The sequence below is a fragment of the Arachis ipaensis genome, chromosome B10, assembly GCF_000816755.2.
Source record: "Arachis ipaensis cultivar K30076 chromosome B10, Araip1.1, whole genome shotgun sequence".
Lineage (NCBI taxonomy): Eukaryota > Viridiplantae > Streptophyta > Magnoliopsida > Fabales > Fabaceae > Arachis > Arachis ipaensis.
The window spans coordinates 35,773,795-35,789,039 of NC_029794.2; positions in this window are offsets into that span (position 1 = coordinate 35,773,795).

Sequence of the window (15,245 nt, forward strand, 5' to 3'; positions counted from 1 at the left end):
AACCAGGATGATGAGACGGTAGATGCGGTACCGCTTCAGACTCGTCCTCCTTCACCCCGAGATGCTGCTATTGGGAAGTCTTTGGATCCTTTATAATTTTTCTCTGACATATTATGTACAGCCCAGTCTGTGGGCTTTTTAAACTTTTATTTCTGTAATTGGTGGTTTGCCCGACTTTGGATACTTTAGTTGCTTTTCCTTTACCAACCTTATTTTGAAAAAACAAAGTAGTTTCTCTAGCTCTTGGGGTCGGCTTCAAGCGGCCTCTTGAGTCTGTTTATCATAGTAATCTTGTTTTTTTTGCAATATGCTTGTCGATTGCTTGCTTTAGCACTCTTCAGGGTGTTGGAATCTTGTTTTTCGACCTCCTTTGATTGCCTTTGTACTTTAATACTTGTAGATTTTTTGGGTCCAATTTGGAGTCCCTTGTGGCGCATATCTTCTGTCGATCGATGTCTTTGAATTATTTTTAGTAATCCTTTGAGGTTTACTTCTTATACTTCTGTAGCTTTGGTCCGACTTCTTCATCTCAGTTTGTCTGAAGTTATTTCTAGTAATCCATTTTATTTAGGTCTTTTTTATGGATTACTTTTTATAACTTTGTAGGTTTGTTTGGGTTGACTTCCTCATGCCAATCCCTTCTAAGTTATTTCTAGTAATCCATTTTATTTGGACCTTTGTCAGATCTCTTTTTATGGATTACTTTTTATAACTTTGTGATTTTGTTGGGCCGACTTCATCATGTCGATCCCTTCTAAGTTATTTCTTAGTAATCCATTTTATTTGGACCCTTGTCATGTCTCCTTTATGGATTACTTTTATAACTTTGTGATTTTGTTGGGCCGACTTCATCATGTCAGTCCTTTCTAAGTTATTTCTTAGTAATCCATTTTATTTGGACCCTTGTCAGGTCTCTTTTATGGATTACTTTTATAACTTTGTGATTTTGTTGGGCCGACTTCATCATGTCGGTCCCTTCTAAGTTATTTCTAGTCATCCTCTTTTTTAGGGCTGGCCAGGCCTCTTTCTAGGGATTTACTTTTTATAACTTTGGTTATTGTGGTCGACTGGTCCGACTTCTTTACGTCGGTCCATCTTTAAGTTATTTTTAGCAACCAATTTTTATTAAGACCTCGTCAGGTCCTTTCCTATGGATCACTTTCGATAACTTCTTGCATTATTCTGTTTTTGCCGTTTTTCATCTTTGCCGATTTTGTAGAAATTGAGTTTGATCCTCGTTTGGTCGACCTTTTGATGAATTCATCTTCGTTGGTCTTTATCGTGATCGAGCAGTGAATTTAATTTTCACTTTCTGCGGATCTGTAGGTTTGTAATCGGGCGATGATTTTTTGTATTTCAGATTAATGCATCTTGATAAGAGGATTTGTAGAAAATATAAAAACTTTATTCAAAATAAAGAATATGCAAATATATACATGTGGGCGTTTTATCCCTCTAAGTCAGGTAGTTGATGGATCTTGGCTCGGTGCCTCGTTAAAAAACCTCTTTTCAGGAAAAAGAGTACACCTCATCCTAAGATCTTTATTACATCATAACTGTAATACCATCTTAAGTTTCAGGCGTGCCATGACCTTGGAAGCTCTCGCCCTTCGAGTTCGGTCAGCCTGTAGTAGCCATTTTCGAGTACTTCTACAACTCGGTAGGGTCCTTTCCAGTTTGCTGCCAACTTTCCTTCTCCAGGTTGATTTGTTCCGATATCATTTCGGATTAGGACGAGGTCGTTCTCGGCAAAACCTCACTGTACTACCTTTCGGTTGTATCTTGAGGCCATTCGACGTTTTAACGCCTCTTCCTTGATCCGAGCTCTTTTTCGGATTTCTGGAAGTAGGTCGAGTTCTTCCTTTTGAAGTTGGGAGTTGGCCTCTTCACTGTAGTGGATTACTCTGGGCAATCCTTCTTCGACCTCCACTGGGATCATTGCCTCCATTCCGTAAGCTAATCAGAAAAGGTGATTCCTTTGTGGTGGAGTGTGGAGTTGTCCGATATGCCCATAGGACTTGTGGGAGCTCTTCAGCCCAGGCTCCCTTTGCATCCTGTAATCTCCATTTTAGCCCGGCTAATATAACTTTATTGGCGGCTTCTGCCTGTCCATTGGCCTGGGGATGTTCTACGGATGTGAATTGGTGCTTTATATTCAAGTCGGCCACCAATTTTCTGAAGTCTGCGTCTGTGAATTGAGTGCCATTATCTGCGGTGATGGAGTATGAAACCCCAAACCTTGTGACAATATTTCTATATAGGAATTTTTGACTTCTTTGAGCAGTGGCATTGGCTAGGGGTTCTGCCTCAATCCATTTTGTAAAATAGTCTACCCCGACGATGAGGAACTTGACTTGTCCTGATCCTTGAGAGAAGGGCCCAAGGAGGTCGAGTCCCCATTTTGCAAATGGCCAGGGTGAGGTTACGCTGATGAGCTCCTCTGGTGGGGCAATGTGAAAATTAGCATGCTTCTGACATGGTAGACATGTCTTTACGAATTCCATTACTTCTTTTTGTAAAGTTGGCCAATAGAATCCGGCCCAGAGTACTTTTTTGGCGAGGGCTTGTGCTCCGAGATGGTTGCCACAGATGCCACTGTGTACTTCTTCTAAAATTTCCTTTGTGTTGGAAGTCGGCACACATTTTAATAGCGGTGTTGAAATCTCTCTCTTGTATAGAGTATTGTTTATGATGGTGTAGTATTGTGCTTTCCACTTTAACCTCTTTGCCTCCTTCTGATCTGTAGGGAGTGTTTCTGTTTTGAGGTTGTTAATTATGGGAGTCATCCATCCTTGATCCAGACCTGTTATGGCTAGGACCTTTTCTTCTTCCGAGATTGACGGGTTCTGCAGCATCTCTTGGATGAGGCTTCTATTGTTGCCCCCTGGTTTGGTGCTGCTAGTTTTGAGAGTGCATCAGTTCGAGCATTCTATTCCCGAGGTATGTGGCGGACCTCATATTCCCCGAGTTGTCCGAGTTGTTCCTTGGTTTTATCCAAGTACTTTTCATGGTTGGATCCTTGGCATGATAGCTTCCTGCTATTTGTGAGGTGACTACTTGTGAGTCACTGAAGATGATAAGTTTTTGAGCTCCAACCTCTTTAGCCAGCTTCAAACCGGCCAGTAATGCCTCATATTCAGCTTGGTTGTTTGAAGCAGGGAACCCAAATTTGAGGGAAAGTTTTATTTGGGTTCCCTGGTTGCTTTCTATTATCACACCTGTGCCACTTCCGATTTTGTTCGAGGAGCCGTCTACGTAGAGATTCCATTTTGTACGGATTTCTGGAGTGTCGATAAACTCTGCAATAAAGTCGGCCAGATACTGTGATTTAATGGCTGTCCGAGCTTCATACTGAAGGTTGAATTTGGATAACTCGACTGCTCACTGTAAGATTCTTCCTACTAAATCTGTTTTCTGCAAAATGCCTTTTATGGGATGGTTGGTCCGAACTTTGATAATGTGGGCTTGAAAATATGAGCGAAGTCGTCGAGACGTTAGTATGAGAGCATAGGTGAATTTTTCTATTTTTTGGTATTCAGTTCGGACCCTTGTAGTGCTTTGCTGATGAAGTATATAGGTTGTTGTCCACTTTCGTCCTCTCGGACCAGTGCTGAGGCTACTGCCCGATTTCCTACTGCGAGGTACAACACAAGTGGTTCTCCTTCCCGTGGCCGAGTTAGAATAGGTGGTTGTCCTAGGAACCTTTTAAAATTCTGGAAGGCCTGTTCGCACTCCGTTGTCTATTCAAATTTTTTTCCCCTCCTTAGAGTGGCGTAGAAGGGGAGAGATCTTATTGCTGATTCGGCTAGAAATTTGGACAAGGCCTCCAGTCTTCCATTGAGTTGTTGCACTTCTTTGACACAGGTCGGACTCTTCATGTCGAGTATAGCCCGGCATTTATCCGGATTTGTCTTGATTTCTCATTGCGTAAGCATGAAACCTAAGAATTTGCTAGCTTCTACTGCAAAGGTACATTTTGCAGGGTTAAGTCGCATACCATGCCTTCTTATAGTGTCGAATACTTGGGTGAGGTCCGACAGTAATGACTCCTCACTTTGGGTCTTTACTAATATGTCATCCACGTAGACTTCCATGACTTTCCCGATATGATATGCGAAGACATTATTCATTAATCTTTGATAAGTGGCTCCTGCATTTTTGAGTCCGAATGGCATGACGACGTAGCAGTAGTTTGCTTTTGGGGTTAAGAATGAGGTTTTTTCTTGATCAGGTGGGTATATTGGGATTTGATTATATCCCAAATAAGCATCCATAAACGAGAGGTATTTATATCCAGAGGAGGCATCTACCAGAGCATCGATACTTTGGAGTGGATAAGGATCTTTTGGGCAAGCTTTGTTGAGGTCGGTGTTGTCGGTGCACATCCGCCACTTCCCATTTGATTTTTTCACCAAGACGACGTTAGCTAGCCATAGTGGGTACTTGACTTCCCTTATGAATTCTGCCTCCATTAAAGCTTGTACCTGCTCTTCCACAGCTTGGGATCATTCTGGCCTGAGCTTCCTATGTCTCTGCTGTACTGGCCGAGATCCTGGGTATACTGCCAGCTTGTGGCACATCATCTTGGGGTCTTTGCTTGGCATGTCTGCGGCCTTCCATGCGAAGAGGTCGACATGATCTCTTAAGAACTGTATGAGTGTCTCCTTTACGTGTCCTTTTAGGATTGTGCCAATATTGGTTGTTTTATCTGGGACATCTCCGATCTGGACTTTTTCTATTTTGCCTTCGGGTTGTGGACGAAGTTCTTCCCGCCCTCGAACTCCCTTGAGTTCGATGGTGTGGAATTCTTCTCCTCTGCCTCTAAGGTTTAGACTTTTGTTGTAACAGCGGTGCCGTCTTCTGGTCTGCTTTTATCGTAGCTATCCCTTCTGTGGTTGGAAATTTCATGCACAGATGTGGAGTCGAGACTACTGCGCCGAGTTGATTTAACTTTGTCCGACCTATTATGGCATTGTAGGCTGAACTCACGTTGACCACGATGTAGTTTATGTTGAGTGTCCTTGACCGGTTTCCTTTTCCAAAGGTTGTGTGCAGTGAGATGTATCCAAGTGGTTAGATTGGAGTGTCTTCCAGCCCGAATAGGCTGTTCGGATATGCTCTGAGTTCTTTTTCCTCCAGGCCGAGTTTGTCGGAGGCAATTTTGAACAAGATGTCAGCCGAGCTTCCCTGGTCTACCAGTGTGTGGTGGAGATTAGCGTTGGCCAATATGATAGTGATGACCATGGGATCGTCATGTCCCGAGATAATGCCAGCCCTCTTTAGTAAAAGTGATAGTGGGGATGTCGGGTGCTTCTTCTCCTCCGTCGACATGATATACTTCTTTAAGATGTCTTTTGCGAGATGATTTGGAGATTCTTCCTCCCGCAAATCCTCCGTGTATCATGTGGACATGTCTCTCCAGGGTACGAGGTGGTCGTTCAGTTCGTCCGACATCTTCGTCCCTTCTTCTTTTTCTTGGATCATCTGCTCTGCTGGCTAAGTACCGATCTAGTTTTCCCTCTCTCACCAGTTTTTCTATGACATTTTTCAAGTCGAAGCATTCGTTGGTGGAATGTCCATAGATTCGATGGTATTCAAAGTATTCAGTCCGATTTCCTCCTCCTTTCTTGCTTTTGAGTGGGCGAGGTGGGGGTATCCTTTCAGTATGGCATATTTCTCGATAGACATCTACAAGAGACACCCGAAGAGGGGTGTAATTGTGGTATTTCTTGATCTTTTCTCCATGCTGATCATCTTTTTTCTTGGACTCTTTATCCTTATCTCAGGAGGAATAGGAGAATCCGGACTTTGAGGTCTCTCCTAGTCGAGAGTTTTCCTCCATATTAATTTATTTCTCTGCTCGTTCTTGAACTTCATTCAGGAATGTGGGATAGTTTTTCGATATTGAGTGACTAAAAGGTTCCTCTCGTAAGCCATTGATGAGACCCATAATGGCTGCTTCTGTTGGTAGACTTTGTATGTCCAGACATGCTTTGTTGAATCTTTCTATGTAGCTGTAGAGACTTTTTCGATCTCCTTGCTTGATCCCTAATAGACTTGGGGTGTGCTTAGTTTTGTCTTTCTGGATAGAGAATTTACTTTTAACCAAGTAGGTAGAATCATTTTTGCATGTAGTTGCATTCATATAGATAGGTCGCATTTAATAAGTCCTACCACCCCTCTTCACTCTTTTGGTTCTCTTGAGCTTAGCATGAGGACATGCTAATGTTTAAGTGTGGGGAGATTGATAAACCACTATTTTATGGTTTATTTTATATGGAATTGAGTAGATTTTATCCATTATTCTCATACTTATGCATATAAATCGCATGTTTTATATTTTCCTTTCTAATTCTGTACTGTGATTGAAAACATGCTTCTTTGGCCTTAAAATTGCTAATTGTTAATCCTCTCTTATTACCATTTGATGCCAAGATATGTTTGTTAAGTGTTTTCAGGATTTATAGGGCAGGAATGGCTTAGAGGATGGATAAGAAGCATGCAAAAGTGAAAGGAACTCAAGAAATTGAAGTTTTGAGAAGCTAGCAGCAACGTGCACGCGTGGACGACGCGTACGTATGACCAGTGCAGCAGGAAAGCGACTTGTACACGTGACCAGGAATTTGTGCAGCGATGCGTACACATGGGCGACGCGTTCGCGTGACAGAGCGTCACGTGCTGAATTAACAGGCTTGCTTTGGACCCAGTTTTAGGCCCGAAAATACTGATTAGAGGCTGCAGTGTGAAGCTGGAAGGGGAATCATTCATTCACACTTCCATTCACACAATTTTAGGTTTAGATGTAGTTTTCTAGAGAGAGAGGCTCTCTCATCTCTCTAGGTTTATGGTTTCTTCTTTCAATTTCTCCTTAGGTTCAGGTTCAATCTTCCTTTAATTTAGTTTTCTCTTACTTTTATTTGTTTAAGCATTTTAGTTTATCTTCTTCTCTTGTTAATTTTCCTTTTTTGCCATTTTTATGTTTATGAGCTCTTGTCACATTTGATTTCTTTTAATACAATTTATGTTTTCCATGTTTATTGTTACTCTCTTTAATTGTTAGTCATTGATGCTTGCAATTGGTTGTTTAGATTTAATATTCCTTGTTAATTTTATCATGCTTTTATTTTGTGCCTACCAAGTGTTTGATAAAATGCTTGGAAAGATTTTAAATTAGATTTTTGTATTCTTAGCTTGGATTGAGTAATTTGGAGACTCTTGAATTGTCAAAGTCTCTTGTTGGTTGGCGATTGAAAGTTGCTAGTTGGCTTAAGCTTCACTAACTCTAGTCTTTACTTAGGACTTGTGAACTCAAGTTGATTTGCTCACTTGACTTCCCTTCAATTGTTAGAGATTAACTAAGTGAGAGCAATTTACAATTAACATCATAATTGACAATGATAATGAGGACATGAATTCCAATTCTCAACCTTTGCTAGGACTTTTCTTAGTTGTTAGTTTATTTTCTTATTATTTACATTCCTTACTTCTTAAACTCAAAGCCCAAAAAAATACAATCTCATAATCAATAATAAATACACTTCCCTGCAATTCCTTGAGAGACGACCTATGGTTTAAATACTTCGGTTAATTTTATTGAGTTTGTTTAAGTGACAAACAATCTAAATATTGATTGAGGTCTAATTTTCGGTTTAGAACTATACTTGCAACGCGACATTTTTGTAAAAATCTTTATCGACATTTTTCCTCCATCAGAGGCGCACATACTCGTCGCCATGAAATCAAAACAGATAAAACCGAAAAACTCCATTTTCCATCGGTGTTAGCAATCTATATTCAACCCTTCCAACCTCTTTTCTCCTACTAGCACTAATGCTCCTCAATATTAGATTCTTTAACTCGGACAACGGACTTATTTGTTTAGTGCGCAACAGAATGAGATTATCATACTCAAATGTCACCCCAGAGATATTGTTTCTTATATGACAATTCAGATACACACTTACAACTATATATCTACTACTACTAGATATTTTTCTTAATTTTTGGAGAAAAACGGAAGAGAAGAAGAAGTGAAATATTTGTGGAGAATACAAACGGTTGCAGTTTCTTTTATAGCTGCTGAATAGTTGTCGTATTGTATTTCGTTTAGGGTGTAAACGTCATAATTGATCGTTTATCTCGTTTATAGTGTAAACGAAATAATATTGTGTATATCTCGTTTATAGTGTAAACGAGATAAATAATAGAGTATAAATCGATAAAAACGCTATAAATTACATATTTTTGTAAATAAATTTTTTTATTTATTAAAAAAAATCCCTTTAGTTTACAACTTTATATGATGTTTATGAATTGCTCTATTTTTGAAAATTGGCCAACTCTTGGCCTGTGCTATCTTAATGTAGCGGTCTCTGTTAATACTTAATAATGATAGAAAAAGTTATACATTTTTTATGAGTTATAAATTTTTTACACTAAAATATACTAACTTCAATTTTTGTTAAAATTCATTTTTTAGTGTAAATAATTAAAATAGTAGTAGAAATGTCTTTTTCCTTATCCAGTACATTTCAATTAATATATGTGCAGTCTTGTTGTCCATGTATGGAATTATTTTATGAGTTATTAGACAATAAAAAATAAAAAAAATAAAAAACTCAGTTTGGTGCATAAAATTTTAAAAAAGACTTCTATGCTCTTACTGAAACTTTCTTTTATTAAGAGTATTGTATTTTTTATTACATAGCATATCTTAATCATACGTCCTACGTTTTATATATAGATGATTTAAATTTATAAAAACAATCTATTTTAATAGTTGACCAAATTTTGAGAACCAACAGTTGTGATAATAAAAATATAAATATCAAATATTAAAATTTGAATATTTAATTTAGTATATAAATATAAAAAATATAAAACTACACTTTTTTTTATTTCTTAAATATATTAACATTCTCACGCACAGTAAAAAACACATTTAGTATTGTCAGATTTTATCTATCTCTATCACTGTCAAAATTATCGTCAGAATTTTCAACAATAATATACAGTTAACGAAATGTTAAAATATTACTTGTAGAATTGAAAATCTATTGCTAAACCTGACAGTAAATATGACACCAAATATCATGTAAAGTGACGATAAATTCTTTTAGATATGTCCCCTAGTCTACTTTTTTATTTTATCTTTGGGACATTTTACTGCTATATTTTACTTATTTCGTACTTCTTTGTATTGACATTTATCGTAATAATTGATATTGAATTATTGGATTGTTAAATAATTTTCTTAGATAAAATTTCTATAGTAAGTTTTTGAATATTAGAAATAAATTTTTATATTAAAAAATATCCTATTTATTACCATCATGAAAATCTGACAATAAATGTGTTTTTATATTTTTTTTCCCATGAATAAAAAGATATCGTCAAATTTTGTGTTAAATTTTTTGTAAAATTTACCGTAGGATAAAATCTAACCTAATAATATAAAAAAGTCTTTGTAATTCTTCCAACTTATTTGCGTCAGATTTGTCTAACAGTAATTTAGCGTCGACTAGGATAATCTGACAATAATATATTTCTGTAAAAAAAAAAATTTAGCACACCGTAATCGTTTTTCAAAGGGTTAAGTATGATTTTGGTCCTTAAGATATAGGACGAAAATTTTTTTCGTCTGCAACCTTTTTTTACATACAAAATCGTCCCTAAGATTTAACTTAGTTTTAAAACGGTCTTTCGAACCAAAATACCCTTCTCCTTCCTCACCAAAATACCAGTTTCTATTCTTCTTCTCCATCACAGCAGTATCTCTTCTTTTTTTTCTTCCTCATCACAGCGCCAGCAACAACAATAACAATAAAATCAAAAGCACAACCTATGTAATAAACATAAAAACTAGAATCAGAAATACAAGGCTCAGAGGATTGATTTTGTTTTCTCATATATACAAAAATAGAATTGGAGTTTGTTTTTTCTATTGGTAAAGCACCAGAAGATCAAAGAAATCAGAACATAAAAAATCAAAAGAACAAAACACAAAGAGATCAATGATCAAATCAGAAGCAGAAGAAATAATGAACAATAAAATCAAAATCAGAAGTAGAAGATCAAATCAGAAGTAGAAGAAATTAGAAGCAGAAGCAGAACGAATTAGGAATAGAATCGGAACCCTAGCTAGGGAGGACCAGCGGCGAAGACGCAAAGCGACGACGAGGACCAGAAGCATCAGCGGTAGTGGTGGAGCGCGACGGCGACGAGGCACCCCTCTTCCTCTCCCTGGTCGTGCATTCTCTCTCTCTCTTCACGAGCTCTTTGACGGCGGCAAGGTGAGCGGCGACGAGCAGCGGCAACTGGCGAGAGGAGGATGAGCAGAACGAACGACGACGAGCCCTTCCCCCCTTCGCGTGATTCCTTTCTCCCCCTTCTTCTCCTCCCCTTATTCCCTTTCCCTTCTCATCCGTGTTCTTTCTATTTTTTCCTTTTCATTTTATAATTTTTTTAGTTATGGGTAATTTGGTAATAAAAATTAAAATTTTGAAAAAAATGACGATTTTAAAACTAAGTTCAACAGTAGAAACGATTTTATATGCAAAAAAATTGAAGACAAAAAAAATTTTCAACCTATACTTTATAACTTTTTTTCAAATTTATTTTATTTCATGTGCCTTAGTTGCTCAACCTCACTTAATCATTTCTTCCAAAACTTTAATTGCAATAACAAAGAGAAACATATCATGCATATGAAGAAAATACATAAATTTTTTGACAATAAACACAAAATTTTTATAATGGTAAACGCATTTAAAAAAAAGAATACATTAAATACATAAAATTTGTGACACAAATGCATAATTTTTTGAAAAAAAATACTAAAAAAACATAGATTTTTGGACAAAGCTTAGAAATTTTTTTTTATCAAAAACATATAAATTTTGAAAGAAAAACACAAAAAAACTTAGGAAGAAAGAAGTAAAAAAAATATTTAGACAAAAAACACACAAATTTTAAAAGATAAATATAAAAACTTTTTTATAAAATACTTAATTTTTGCATTTTTATTTAGCTTTTTTTTATTTCTCTTTCTAGGGTGTACATGACCTGGCTAGGTCCGAAGATCTGACCCAAACTCGAACACTTTAGGGGTTAATTTGGTGTGATTTCACCGGGTTTAAGGTCGGGTAAGAATTTTAAAAATTGTTCCGATCATTATTTAGGGGCAAATCCGGATTAAAGCGAACCCAATTTCACCTAACCTATGTACAACCCTACCTCTTTCTTTTCTCTTATTTTTTGTTTTTATTTTTTTTTTTTTGAAAAAAAAAACAAAAAAGAAGAAAAAAATGCAAAACATTCACGTGCCCTGCATGTTCTTCTTCTTCCTCCTCCTCCTCCTCCTCCTCCTCTTCTTGACACTTCGTCTTCTTCTCTTTTTTCGTTATCGTCGTCACTAACACCTCCACCACCACCTTCTTCTCCTTTTTTCGTTGGATTTTTTTCTCATTCTTTCTTTTTCCTCCTTCTTCTCCATCATCTTTATCATCATGATCATTATCGTTATAGCATCGCCGTTTCTTCTTATATGTATCGTCGTTATCGTTATTATCGTTATTGTAGAAACTTTGTCATATTAATGACATTTTATGATCCAAAATTTTTGCCACAGAATTTTCTCAATTTGTGTAGTTGCAGCAAATTTTGGGGTAAAACTAAGACATTAGGTGTATTATTTAAGAATTTTCGATAAATTTGTACTGATAAATTCTGCATAATTCAAAGCTCTTCCTCTTCCCCCTCCTCACCTTCTGCTACTTCTTCTTCTTTCTTTTTTTTTTTATCATCATCACCATCTTCTTCTTTTTTCTTTTCTTATTCATCTTTCTTTTCTTATTTTACCTTCTCAAGTTTCTTCTTGATTTACTCTTTCTTAACAAGAATAAAAAAAAATCAAACATAGAAGAAGAAGAAACACATAATGCTGCAAAATTACTTAGAAGAAGATGAACATACATTCATTCAACTAAAAGAAAGAAAAAAATAAGGAAAAAAAAGAAGAAGAAAAAAATGCAACATTAGAGAAAATATTTTTGCGTAATTGCAGCAAATTTTGGGGTAAAACTAAGACATTTAAGTGTATTGTTTAGGAATTTTTTGTGAATTTGTACTGATAAATTCAGCATAATTCAAAATTCTTCCTCTTCACCCTCCTCATCTTCTGCTGCTTCTTCTTTTTTTTTATCATCATCACCATCTTCTTTTTTTTTTCTTATTCATCTTTTCTTTCTTGTTTTACCTTCTCAAGTTTCTTCTTGTTTTACTCTTTCTTAACAAGAATAAAAACAAAAAAAAATCAAACAAAGAAGAAGAAGAAACACATAATACTGCAAAATTACTTGGAAAATGATGAACATACATTCATTCAACTAAAAGAAAGAAAGAAAAAAGAAAAAAAAGAAGAAATAAAATGCAGCATTAGCATAGAAAACATTTTTACGTAGTTGCAGCAAATTTTGAGGTAAAACCAAGATATTTAGGTGTATTGTTTAAGAATTTTTAGTAGATTTGTACTGATAAATTCTGCATAATTCAAAACTTTTTCTCTTTCTCCCTCTCATCTTCTGCTGCTTTTTCTTCTTTTTTTTTCTCATCATCACCATTTTTTTCTTTCTTCTTATTCATCTTTCATTTTTTGTTTTACCTTCTCAAGTTTATTTTTGTTTTACTCTTTCTTAATAAGAATAAAAACAAAAAAAAATCACACAAAGTAGAAGAAAAAACACATAATGCTGCAAAATTTATTGGAAGAGGATGAACCTACATTCATTCAACTAAAAGAAATAAAGAAAGAAGAAAAAAAATACAATATTAGAAAAAATATTTTTGTGTTGTTGCAGCAAATTTTGGGTAAAACTAAGACATTTAAGTGTATTGTTTAAGAATTTTCGGTGGATTTGTACTGATAAATTCTATATAATTGAAAACTCTTCCTCTTGTTCCTCCTCGTCTTCCGCTGTTTCTTTTTTTTTTATCATCGCCATCTTCTTTTTTCTTTTTCATTTTTCATTTCTTGTTTTACCTTCTCAAGTTTTTTCTAGTTTTACTCTTTTTTAATAAGAATAAAAATTAAAAAAAATCAAACAAAGAAGAAGAAGAAACACATAATGCAGCAAAATTACTTGGAAGAAGATTAACATACATTCATTCAACTCAAAGTGTAACAGCCCAGACCACCCGCTAACACGATATTGTCTGTTTTAGCACACAAGGCCTCACAGTTTTGCCTTTGACGATAGGGATGATAGCCGAAGCCCCCCCCACACTCACTCGTAAAAACGCGTCATGCTAGGGAAAGGTATCCACACCCTTATAAGGCATGCTTCGTTCCCCTCCCTAACCGATGTGGGACCCCAGCGCCCTCACTGGCACATCGATCCAGGCTCCGGTTTTGATACCATCTGTAACAGCCCAAACCACTCGCTAGCACGATATTGTCCGCTTTGGCACACAAGACCTCACGGTTTTGCCTTTGACGATAGGGATGATAGCCAAAGCCCCCACACTCACTTGTCAAAATGCGTCATGATAGGGAGAGGTATCCACACTCTTATAAGGCATGCTTCGTTCCCCTCCCCAACCGATATGGGACCTTACACAAAGAAAGAAAGAAATAAGTAAAAAAAGAAGAAAAAAATGCAGCATTAGAGAAAATATTTTTGTGTAATTGCAGTAAATTTTTGGGTAAAATTAAGACATTTAGGTGTATTGTTTAAGAATTTTTGGTGAATTTGTACTGATAAATTATGGATAATTCAAAGTTCTTCCTCTTCCTCCTCTTCATCTTCTGCTGCTTCTTTTTTTTATCATCATCAGCATCTTTTTCTTTTTTTTTCTTGTTCATCTTTCCTTTTTTGTTTTACCTTCTCAAGTTTCTTGTTGTTTTACTCTTTCATAACAAGAATAAAAACAAAAAAATCAAACAAGGAAGAAGAAAAAATACATAATGTTGTAAAATTACTTGGAAGATGATGAACTTACGTTCATTCAACTAAAAGATAGAAAGAAATAAGAAAAAAAGAAGAAAAAAAATGCAGCATTAGAAAAAATATTTTTGTGTAGTTGCGCAAATTTCGGGATAAAATTAAGACATTTAGGTGTATTATTTAAGAATTTTCAGTAGATTTATACTGATAAATTCTGCATAATTCAAAACACTTCCTCTTCCTCCTCTTTATCTTCTGCTGCTTCTTATTTATTTTTTTCTTCTTATTTTACCTTCTAACAAAAATACATAATATTGTAAAATCAATAAAAAGAGGAGGAAGAAAAAAGTGCAGCAACAACAGTAGCAATAAAAAGAACGACAAAAAAGATGAAATACGCAAAGAAGAAGAAGGAATACGAAGAAAAAGGAGAAAAAACGCAAAGAAAAAAGAGAAAAAAGAGGAGAAGGAGAAGGAATGCGAAATACAAACGTTGGAGGAGAAACATCATAATTTTACGCGCGCGTTATAATAGTAAATTTTGTTGAGTTAAGATTAACTTATATAAACTTATATGTTAAAAAAAGCTTGTATTTATAACATGTCTCATAAATTATTAGATCAATTTAGTTGAGGTTGAAAAAGATTTATAAGTAGAACAGGCCTGAAAATATAATTGGTTTCCGTAGTAGTTATTTACTTTTAATTAACATCATGCTATTCAGCAAGGATAATGCAAACTTTTCAATCATTTCGATAATTTTCCCTATTTTTAAATCTAGAAGAAAAGTGCTTCTTGTTGCTATTTGCCTAAACACCTAATTAAGTTGTTACATGTGGCAGTCTTTGCTCTTTAAAGAAATCATATGATGTATTGAAAAACATGACTCATTTGATATGAAATTTATAAATATATCTATATAAACATTCATCAATTTAGTTTAATTTTATTCCTTTGGTATATACACTTTTATTTATTAAAAAAATATTAATTAGCAAATTTTCAGAGGAGTGAAGTATCGAAAATTCAAAACTGCTGCTAAAATATAATGTTGCGAATAAGCAGTTTTTGTCTAGTTATACCTAGGATGTTTTTGTTTGTCATAAATTCATAATGATGTTTGGATTTTCTTTGATTTTTCTTTTTTTGTTTTTAATCAGAGATGCTTGGGTTATTTATCATGGATTTGAAAATTTAACAATAGGGCTTGGGCCCATAATGCTGAATCATATTTTGATAGCTTTCTGAATGAAAAATGTAAATACAAAACTCAAACAAATACATCATTATTGTCACCTCCA